The 10,373-nt window shown below is 39.9% G+C and overlaps 1 pseudogene; it reads left to right on the forward strand.

Moving 5' to 3' along the window:
- Nucleotides 1-3,415: 3,415 nt before the first annotated feature.
- LOC123459555 lies at nt 3,416-4,634 on the forward strand (annotated as a pseudogene).
- Nucleotides 4,635-10,373: the final 5,739 nt, after the last annotated feature.

The raw sequence follows: 10,373 nt of genomic DNA on the forward strand, positions 1-10,373 counted from the left end.
ATTTTCTATCTCTGTGAAAAATAATGCTGGAATTTTTATTGCTATTGCATTAAATCTATATATTCCTTTAGGTATAATTGCCATTTCACAATATTAATTCTACCTATCCAGGAGCATGGAAGTCTTTCAATCTTCACAAGTCCTCTTCAATTTCTTTCCTGAGTATTTTTTAATCTTTTCATAATATAGGTCTTTCAAACCCTTGGTTCTTGTTATTCCAAGGTATTTAATTATTTTGTGCTTGTTGCTATTAAAAATGGAACAGCTTGCTAATTTCTTTCTTTGTATATTTGTATGTATTAATTTTGTATCCTGCCACTTTACTGAAGGAATTAATTACCTTTAGAAGTTTTAAGATTGAGACATTCAGATCCATTATGAATAGGATTGTGTCATCTGCAAATAGGTTTAACTTCTTCCTTTCCAATGTGTATCTTTTTGATTCCTTTCTCCTGGAGTTTTTCTCTATTAAATATTGTTAGGGTTTTTGGTTCTTTATATTAGAATTTTTAGTGTTCAGATATAAACAATCCATGTCTATTCTCTCCAGCATTTTGATCATAAAGTGGTGGTGTAGTTTGTCAATGACCTTCCCTGCAATAATTAAGATTATATTCTGGTTCTTTAGAATAAATTTATTTATGGGGTGTATTGCATGACCAATTTCCGTATGTTTACCTTCTCCTGCATCCTTGTGATAAAGCCTACCTGATCAAAGTTGATAATGCTTTTTTAAAAAAATATTTTTATTTATTTATTTGAGAGCTACAGACAGAGAAAGAGGCAGATAGAAAGAAAGAGAGAATGGGTGCACCAGGGCCTCTAGCCACTGCAAATGAACTCCAGATGTGTGCACCACCTTGTGCATCTGGTTAAAGTGGGCCTAGGGGAATCAAGCCTTGAACCAGGGTCCTTAGGATTCACAGGCAAGCACTTAACCACTAAGCCATCTCTTCATCCTGATAATGCTATAAATATGTTGCTCCATTCTGTTTGGAAGGATTTCTTTCATTCAGGATCTTTGCCATCTAAATTCATTAGAAAGCTAGACCTATACTTTTCTTATTGTACCTCTCATTTTGGGTAACAGTGATCTTAGCTTCCTAAAAGGACTTGGGGAGCATTCCCTGCTTTCTGATTGTATGAAACAATTTGAGAAAAATTGGTGTCAATTCATCAATGAATGTTTGATAGACTCTGGCTGAGAAGCCATCTAGTCCTGGGCTTTTTTTAGGGGCGGGGGCATGTTTTGATTACATTCTCAATCTCCATGGACATGATAGGTTTCTTTAGGAGCTTAATCTTCTCTGTGTTTTTTGGTAAGTGGTATATGGAATTTGTCCATTTCTTCCCAGTTATCCATTTTTGTGGAGTACAGATTTTGAAAGTATATCTAGATGATTCTTCCAATTTCATTTATTTCTGTTGAAAACTCTCCTTTTTCATTTCTGGTTTTGTTAATTTGTGATTTCTCCATCTTTTTTTTTTTATCAAATTGGCCAGGGAGTTATCAATCTTATTCATTGTGTTTTAAACCCATCTCTTCATTTCATCAATTATTTAAATGTTTTCTTTATTTCCAATTCATTAATTTCTGCTCTGATATTTATTATTTCTTTCTGTGTGGAGTTCTTAGAGTGAGACTCTTCTTGTTTTTCCAGTGCACTTAGGTGGACAGTTATGTTATTATGTAGGATCGCTCTGTCTTTATATGAAGTCATTTAGTACTATAAATTTAGAAATTTTAAAATTTCTTTTTTTATCTTCCACCACCCATTTACTGTTTAAATGTGTGTTGTTCAGTCACCAGGAGCTGGTGGAATTCCTGATGTTTCTCCTGTTTTTAATTTCTAGCTTTAAAGTATTATGATACTATATGATACAGGAAGTCACTTCATTTGTCCTGAAGTTTTGCATGCATGCTTTATGGCATAATATATGGTCTAATTAGGGATAAGGCTTTATGAGTTGCTTAGAATTTGTATTCTGTAAAATAGGGTAGAAAGTCCTGTAGAAGTCCCTTAGGTCTAGTGGATCTACAGTATTCTTGAGCTATAATACTTCCCAGTTGAGTTTCTGACTGAATAATATGTCTATTGATAACATTGGAATATTGAAGTCTCCAACTATGATGGTTTTTTTTTTTTTGTTTGTCTGTTTTGTTGTCAAGTAGTTTTTATTTTATAAACTGGTGCACATGTGTTTGGTGTACATATATTTATGATTGTAATGTCATCATGTTGGGTCATTCCCTTGATGAGTAAGAATTAGCCTTCTTTTTTCTTTGTGATTAGTTTTGGCTTGTAGCCTAATTTAACAGATATTAGTATAGCAACATCTGCTTGGCCATTTTTTCCATTTGTTTGGAATAAAATTTTCATCCTTTCACACTGAGGAGATACCTGTCTTTAGTGGTATGGTGGGTTTATTAAAGACAGCCAATAGAAGGGCCTATTCTTTTTTTTTTTTTTTTTTTATTTGAGAGCGACAGACACAGGTAGAAAGACAGATAGAGGGAGAGAGAGAGAATGGGCGCGCCAGGGCTTCCAGCCTCTGCAAGCAAACTCCAGACGCATGCACCCCCTTGTGCATCTGGCTAACGTGGGACCTGGGGAACCGAGCCTCGAACTGGGGTCCTTAGGCTTCACAGGCAAGCGCTTAACCGCTAAGCCATCTCTCCAGCCCGGGCCTATTCTTTTTGTATCCATCCCATTGACATGTTTTTTGATTGGTGGGTTCTTACCATTATTGGTTAAAGTTATAACTGTGAGGTTTGATTTAACTCCTCCCATGGTGGGATACTTTATGGGGTTTTGTACCTTTTAGAGTCTGATTAGATTATAACTGCAGATGTGCAGATTGTGAGGATATCTAATTCATGAAAGATACCTGAGGAACTGGGAGGTGGTGAACTGGGAACTCTGGCCTACTCACTCCACTGGCATGTACTCTTTAGTACATGGCTATCAGAGGTTGGAAAACCAGGAGCCAACAATCTGGAGAGCCAGGGGTAAACTCTTACAGTGTCCCATGCACCCTCTGGCTAAGGGGAATAGGACTTTGAGTCCCCGGATTCAGTCAATCAGAAAACCAAATAAAAAAACCTACTTTTGCAGCCTACAGGCAGGTATTAGGCTGCCCCAAGGCAGCAGCATGGATACAGAGAACAGGAAAGTGAGAAGTGGGGAAAGAAAATGGAGATCTGGTCTACTTACTCCGTGGAATAGCCTCTGCAGCAGTGATCCAGAATTTGAGGACCCAGTTGATGTTCAATCAAGAAGTGAGAAAGGAGCCGAGAATGGGAGCCAAGCGCAGCGTCTGAACCGTACACCGATCTCCTCTCCGCGCTTTCTCTCCACCTCGCTCTAGCCGCCTGCCCACCTTCCTTCCCGCTGGCCCGCGGCCGCCCAGAATGCCTTCCACCATGGCCACCTCAGCAAGTTCCAGCTTGAACAAAGGCATCAAGCAGATGTACATGGCCCTGCCTCAAGGCGAGAAAGTCCAAGCCATGTATGTCTGGATCGATGGTACCGGAGAAGGGCTGCGCTGCAAGACCCACACCCTGGACTGTGAGCCCAAGTGTGTAGAAGAGTTGTTGGAATGGAATTTTGATGGCTCTAGCACTTTCCAGTCTGAAGGCTCCAACAGTGACATGTACCTCCTCCCAGTTGCCATGTTCCGTGACCCTTTCTGCCAGGATCACAACAAGCTGGTGTTCTGTGAAGTTTTCAAGTATAATCGGAAGCCTGCCAAAACCAATTTAAGGCACACCTGTAAGCGGATCATGGACATGGTCAGCAACCAGCACCCCTGGTTTGGAATGGAGCAGCAATACACTCTCATGGGGAGGGATGGGCACCCCTTTGGTTGGCCTTCCAATGGCTTCCCTGGGCCCCAAGGCCCGTATTACTGTGGCGTGGGAGCTGACAAAGCCTATGGCAGAGACATCGTGGAGGCTCACTACCGGGCCTCTTGTATGCCGGAGTCAAGATCACAGGAACAAATGCAGAGGTCATGCCTGCCCAGTGGGAATTCCAAATTGGACCCTGTGAAGGAATCCGCATGGGAGATCACCTGTGGGTGGCCCGCTTTATCTTACATGGTGTATGTGAAGACTTTGGGGTGATTGCAACCTTTGACCCTAAGCCCATTCCTGGGAACTGGAACGGCGCAGGCTGCCATACCAACTTCAACACGAAGGCCATGCAGGAGGAGAATGGCCTGAAGTACATTGAGGAGGCCATTGAGAAACTCAGCAAGTGCACCAGTACCACATCCGTGCCTACGATCCCAAAGGAGGCCTGGACAATGCCCGGCGCCTGACTGGCTTCCAGACCGCAGCCCCAGCATCCTCATTCCCCGGTCTGTTGGCCAGGAGAAGAGGGGTTATTTCGAAGACCGGTGCCCTTCTGCCAACTGCAACCCCTTTGCAGTGACAGAGGCCATCATCCCTACGTGACTTCTCAAGGAGACTGGCGACGAGCCCTTCCAGTACAAAAACTAAGGGGACGATGCTTCCAGCGACTGAGCCCTTCCCAGCTCTTCATCCCACTGCAACTCTCCCTCTCCCTGGTGTCTTAATTATCCTCATTACTCAAAAGTGGGATTTCAAGGTCTTTTTATTCCTCATGCCCAGTGAGCCTTGCTTTCCTTGGTCAGGATAGAGGGGTCAAGTGCTTAATCTCCATGTACCCGGCCCCCATTTTCTTCCTTTCTAATGTGTGGGTGGGCACAGGGAAAGGTGGTGACTGCTTCTCTCTGGAGGTGAGCTTGTCTGGTAGATGTCACCTCCGCACAAAGCAGTGTTTGAAGGAGGGGAGAACTTCCTTTAAAGGACAGCTGAAAGGGCAGGCCTGACTGACTACTTAGGATGGCATGTCTCCTTCAATTCTTAAGATTAAACCAACTCTCACTAGTGGAGGTTAGGAGAAGAGCAAGAACTGGGGGTTAGTTTACCTCTTGTGTTTCTCTTGCTTGGAGCCACCCACACCCTTCACAAACGGCAGCTCAGCGACAACAGATGGCTGTCCTACCTTAAGAGAAGTTCTTTACTGCTTGGTCCTCCATTTATAACACAAAGCAAAGTAGTATTTTTATATTTAAATGTTAAAAACAAAAAAATTATATAAGGGCTGTGGATATGTGTATTTTTCTAAAGAAAACAAACATCCTGGTCACTGGGTGCCAAATGTGAGGTAAATTATTTGGTTCAAGGGTCCCCTTTGTAAGTAAAGGAAGTAGCAGTAGGGAGCATAGTACTAGAAAAATTGGTTATTTGGGACTGTTTCTCATTTTACCAGGATTTCCCTGCCCATTTTTTGCAGGCGATAGGTACACATTACTTGCAGTCTCTGAGCCCCGTGTCTAACTCTAGAAGACACACACGCACTTGTCCACACGTGGGTTTAGAAGTATGAGTTGGCTGGTCAACTTTGTTACTGACAAGGGGGTGTTGGGGTTATTTTTTGGTGGGATTTTAGCATGTCACTAAAGCAGGCCTTTTGATATATTAAATTTTTTAAAGCAAAACAAGTTTTAGATTTTAATCAGATTTGTAGGGTTTCTAAGTCTAGTTTTACAGAATTGCCTGTTTGCTTCAACTGTCTTTGCACTTGCTTCTTGGCGGAGCTGGGGACAGACCTGGAGTTAAAACACTTGTAATTTTGTATTCTAGTGTCTTGTTCTCCCAGAAAAATGTTCTTGTTTGTTAAAATTCCTAGGGAGTAGTCTTTCCTATCATAATAAACACGCCCCGCCCCATAAAAAAAAAAAAAAAAAAAAAGAAGTGAGAAAAAGGGGCCTGCTTTCACAGCATGCACAAAGGGTCCAGGCAGCTCCAAGCCAGCAGCAGGGGAACCATCCAAGACCAGGGAAGTGGGAGGAAGAACAATGAGATTTGGCCTATTCATTCTTTGCATGCATTCTCTGGAGGTAGGGATCCATGAGTTGGGGAAGTCAGGAAGGCAGAGAAAGAATATTGCTTCCATAGCAAGCTTGTAAGGTTCAGTCAAGAAACTGGTGTGGAGGTAAGGAGGAGCTCTTGTCAATTCATGCTACCTGCATCCTCTGGAGCAGGATATCCAGGAGTAGGGGACCCAGGGGCAATTTTATCAGGAAGACAGAGCAAGGGTTCTGCTTCTGCAACAATTTCACAGGGTTCTGGAAGCCTCAAGCCAGCAGCAGGCTGACTGGGACCTGGATGCACCCTCCAGAGTAGGGACCCATGAGTTGGGGATACAGGGGCTCTTCAGTTATAAAGGTATAGCAAGGATCCTGCTTCCACAGTAAAGTTGCTGGGTCCAGGCAGCTCCAAGCCAGCAGCAGAGGAACTGTCCAGAACCAGGGAATATGCACACCCTCCAGAGCAGAGGATCCACGAGTTGTTCACCCAGGGGCCCTTTAATCAGAAAGACAGAACAAGGGCCCAAGAATCCATTTCTAAAGCCCTCCACCAAATGGCATGGTCTTTACCTTACTTATAGATCTTGTAAAGCAGGTGAGACATTATTAGTATTACTAAGAATGCATACACAACATTTACCTTTGATAATGGCAAAAATGGCTCCCTGAGTTGCTGTGAACAAATTTCTAGCCATGTGGCTCTGTATACTTGTCTGATTCATGATCTGAAATAAGAATTAAGAAGGGAAATCTCATCCACTGTTTCATAAAAAAAAAAAAAAAAAAAAAAAAAAAAAAAAAAAAAAAAAAAAAAACATTTACTGTCTGGTTATACTTTCTTTCTGAGTGTTTAAGACCAATTTAGTAGTCAACATTTAACTATGTATATATTGTATTTTTAAGGTAGGTTATGGCTCTTTTAAAGGATTTTAGGTACCATGGAGGAACTTTGTGGCTTAGCATTGTGCCATCTGCTGAGATGAGTCAGGGCCATGGTGACCATGTGGCTTACCTCAGAAGCATTGAGGAGCTTCCTTTCTGTCCTTAGCATCCACTGTTATTCTTTGTACACCAGGTCAGTTTAGATGTAATTCTAAATATACCTTAGATACAATCTCTTACTTTAATTTTTTTTTATTTTTATTTACTTATTTGAGAAAGACAGAAAGATAGATTATGAGAATGGGTACAACATGGCCCCCAGCCTCTGCAGATGAACTTAAAGCACATGTACCACTTTGTGAATCTTGCTTATGTGGGTCATGGAGAATTGAACCTAGGTCCTTTGGTTTTGTGTACAAGTATCTTAACCACTAAGTCATCTGTCCAGCCCAGATTTGTTATTTTTATACATGTATCACATTAATGCATTCAATTCTAGTAAGAACTGGAGGAAAAAACCAAGATGAGTTTATACTGTAGCATGTCTAGTGCTTTTAATTATCTTTTCAACCTTTCTTACAGATTTCACATCTCATAAATGAAAATGAATTTCAATTCTTAATTCAAATGTGTTATCCCTGTAAGTCTGTACAATAGGTGTTTTCAAAATACATTATGTCTCTGAAAAAAATATCTGTAAGAATGTTATTTAATGTTAAGTAAGAATATGGTTATCAAAATTATATTCTACTATAGTCTATTAATAGTATGATTTGGGATGAAGGAAGTTTGATTCTGGTAACACATCAAGAGCTATAAGCAACTCACACTGATCCTGTGGAGGAGAAAGTAGTATGAGCTTTGCTATTTGGTGACTTCCATACCTTGTCTAGGGAGGATAGGGACCAGTGTGTTTCACAGTGTTTACAAAAATTGTAGTTATAAATGCAAAAAATAACTTCAAATCCCTTCCCACTGAAAATTTTGAGAACATTTCCCAAATGCTACAAATATGCAAACTTGGGCTCAGATGCTTACAGTTTATTATATCTGAGATATTCTATGATAACCTATGATATCAAAATGTGATACATTCTCCAACAGAGAAAAGAAAAGTATTTGTTATCATTGACATGCTTATTAATGATTTGGTTAAAAAACATTGTGATTTGTTCTATCTTAATTACTAGTCCATAAATAACCTTAGAGTGCTTCCTTTTAAATTTCTTACTGAACAATCTGAATACATATTTGCTGCTTAATGTTAAGCCTTTAAACTTCAATCTAGTGGAAAGTGTTAAAGATTGTATGAAGAATAAGAATAACATTTATTACATGTTTATACCATATTCTCAATTCCTTGTGAAGGATTGCTATTAGCTAACATGTGGCATATAAGCATCTAAACCCAGAAGTAAAGTCCCCCTTCCGCTAAACAATTTAATTTATTTATTTTGGATCATTTTTTTAATTTTTATTAACATTTTCCATGATTATAAAAAAAATATCCCATGGTAATTCCCTCCCTCTCCCCCTGACACTTTCCCCTTTGAGATTCCATTCTCCATCATATTACCTCCCCATCACAATCATTGTACTTACATATATACAATACCAACCTATTAAGTACCCTCCTCCCTTCCTTTCTCTTCCCTTTATATCTCCTTCTTAACTTACTGGCCTCTGCTACTAAGTATTTTCCTTCTCATGCAGAAGCCCAATCATCTGTAGCTAGGATCCACATATGAGAAAGAACATGTGGCGCTTGGCTTTCTGGGCCTGGGTTACCTCACTTAGTATAATCCTTTCCAGGTACAAATTTTGGATCCTTTTTTTAACCCGGGAATTAAGAAGTACAGAGTAGAGGAATTCATTCATTAAACACATATTTACTTAATAGTGATTAAGAGTCCGACATTGTATTTGCTGCCTGAGATACTTGAAGACAGTTATATCTGGGGTCCAAGGAAAATACTGATATGCAAACAAATAATTTATTTAAGGAAAATGATGGCTACAAGCCAGACAAAATAGAAGTTAAGAGACCTCAGGAATGGCTGACAAAAGACTTCCTTAACTGTTCAGGATGAATGATTTTGCAAGTAAGCAGAAATACAAAATAAGTAACAGGGAGGAATAGTGTTAAGAATAGGAGGAGGAAAGAAGAAGCAAGCAAGAAAGAGAGAGGGAGAGAGATAGAGGGAGAGAGAGAGAGAGGGAAAAGAGGAACAAAAGAGTGAGACTATGTGGTAACCATGAAAAGCTGGTTTCTATCTAGGAAACTTCTAATGAGAAAGGTAATTATAAGGAGCATCAAAAGCCCATGAACTATCATGAGGTAAGGGCAATTGGAGGGATCTTAAAGGCTTCCATTTGCCCTGTAGTATGGTGAGAAATCTTTAAATCCCTGTAAATCACAGAAATATTTTGAAAGTTTAAAGGATTCAACCACAAATTGAGACTTGAAAACTCTAAGCATTTCTGTGATGGAAATATGGATAGATCCAAACCTAGAGAAAACATAGAAGATATGATTACAGATTCCCAAAATCTATTCAGAGGAGCAAGTTATGAATAATTACTATTTCTTGAGAACTCTCTGTGTACTCGGCTGTGTGTTAAGGAAACTCATTCATTCAATAGGATTGTTATTCCTTTTTACAGGTAAGGAAATTGAGGTAGTTAGTACATAAACCTAGTCATTTGGATGTTAAAACTATTATCAGAACCACTTTGCTTTAAAATTAAAAGACAAAAACATAAAACTGGATAATAATAACAAAGAAGATAAAGGAAAATATGGATGTCTGTTGGCCATCCTTTGGGAATATATCCAATACACCATGGGTATTGAGCCCAATTTCCTGGTTCAAGGTGGTATAACAGAAAAAGATAAAGCTTACTAGAAATCATTTCTGACAAAAGGCAATTGAACCAGGTTTGACAATATGTTTGAGTTGTGTTAGGCAAAAGCAGGTGTAGGTGTGAAATACAGCACTAAACCAGAGAAGGGCAAGCCCCAGGTTTTCTCCACTCCTCCTTTCCAGGAAAACATACAACTTACTTATGTTTTGATTTTAGGAACTGCACACTGCACTGAGTCTCACGAAGAAGAGGAGTTTAGCCCAGGTCTGGTGGCTCCCACCTATACTTTGCTGAGAAAGAGCCTGAAACAAGATGATCACTAGTTCAAATATTACTTAAACTATTAATAAAGTATGAAGAGGAGCTTTGGTAACTTGGTGGTGTCAAAACAAAATTAAAATAGGACTGTGAAGGCTGGAGAGATGATATGGAAGTCAAGTCACTTGTCTGCAAAACATGAGGACTGAGGTTTGATTCCCTAGGATCCATGTAGGTCAGATGCACAGGGTGTTGCATGCATCTGGAGTTCTTTTGTAGTGGCTACAGGCCCTGGCACACTGATTATCCCCCCCCCCATCTGCATTTCTCTCTTTCTCTCTCTCTCTAATAAATAAATGAAAATAAAATATTAAAAACATAGGACTATGAATGTAACCCAGTGGTAGAGTGCTTGTCCTGGATTCTACAGTTCCCAAGTAGCACACACAAAAAAATAAGTTTCACTA

Source organism: Jaculus jaculus, chromosome 3, assembly GCF_020740685.1.
Source record: "Jaculus jaculus isolate mJacJac1 chromosome 3, mJacJac1.mat.Y.cur, whole genome shotgun sequence".
Taxonomy (NCBI): Eukaryota; Metazoa; Chordata; class Mammalia; order Rodentia; family Dipodidae; genus Jaculus; species Jaculus jaculus.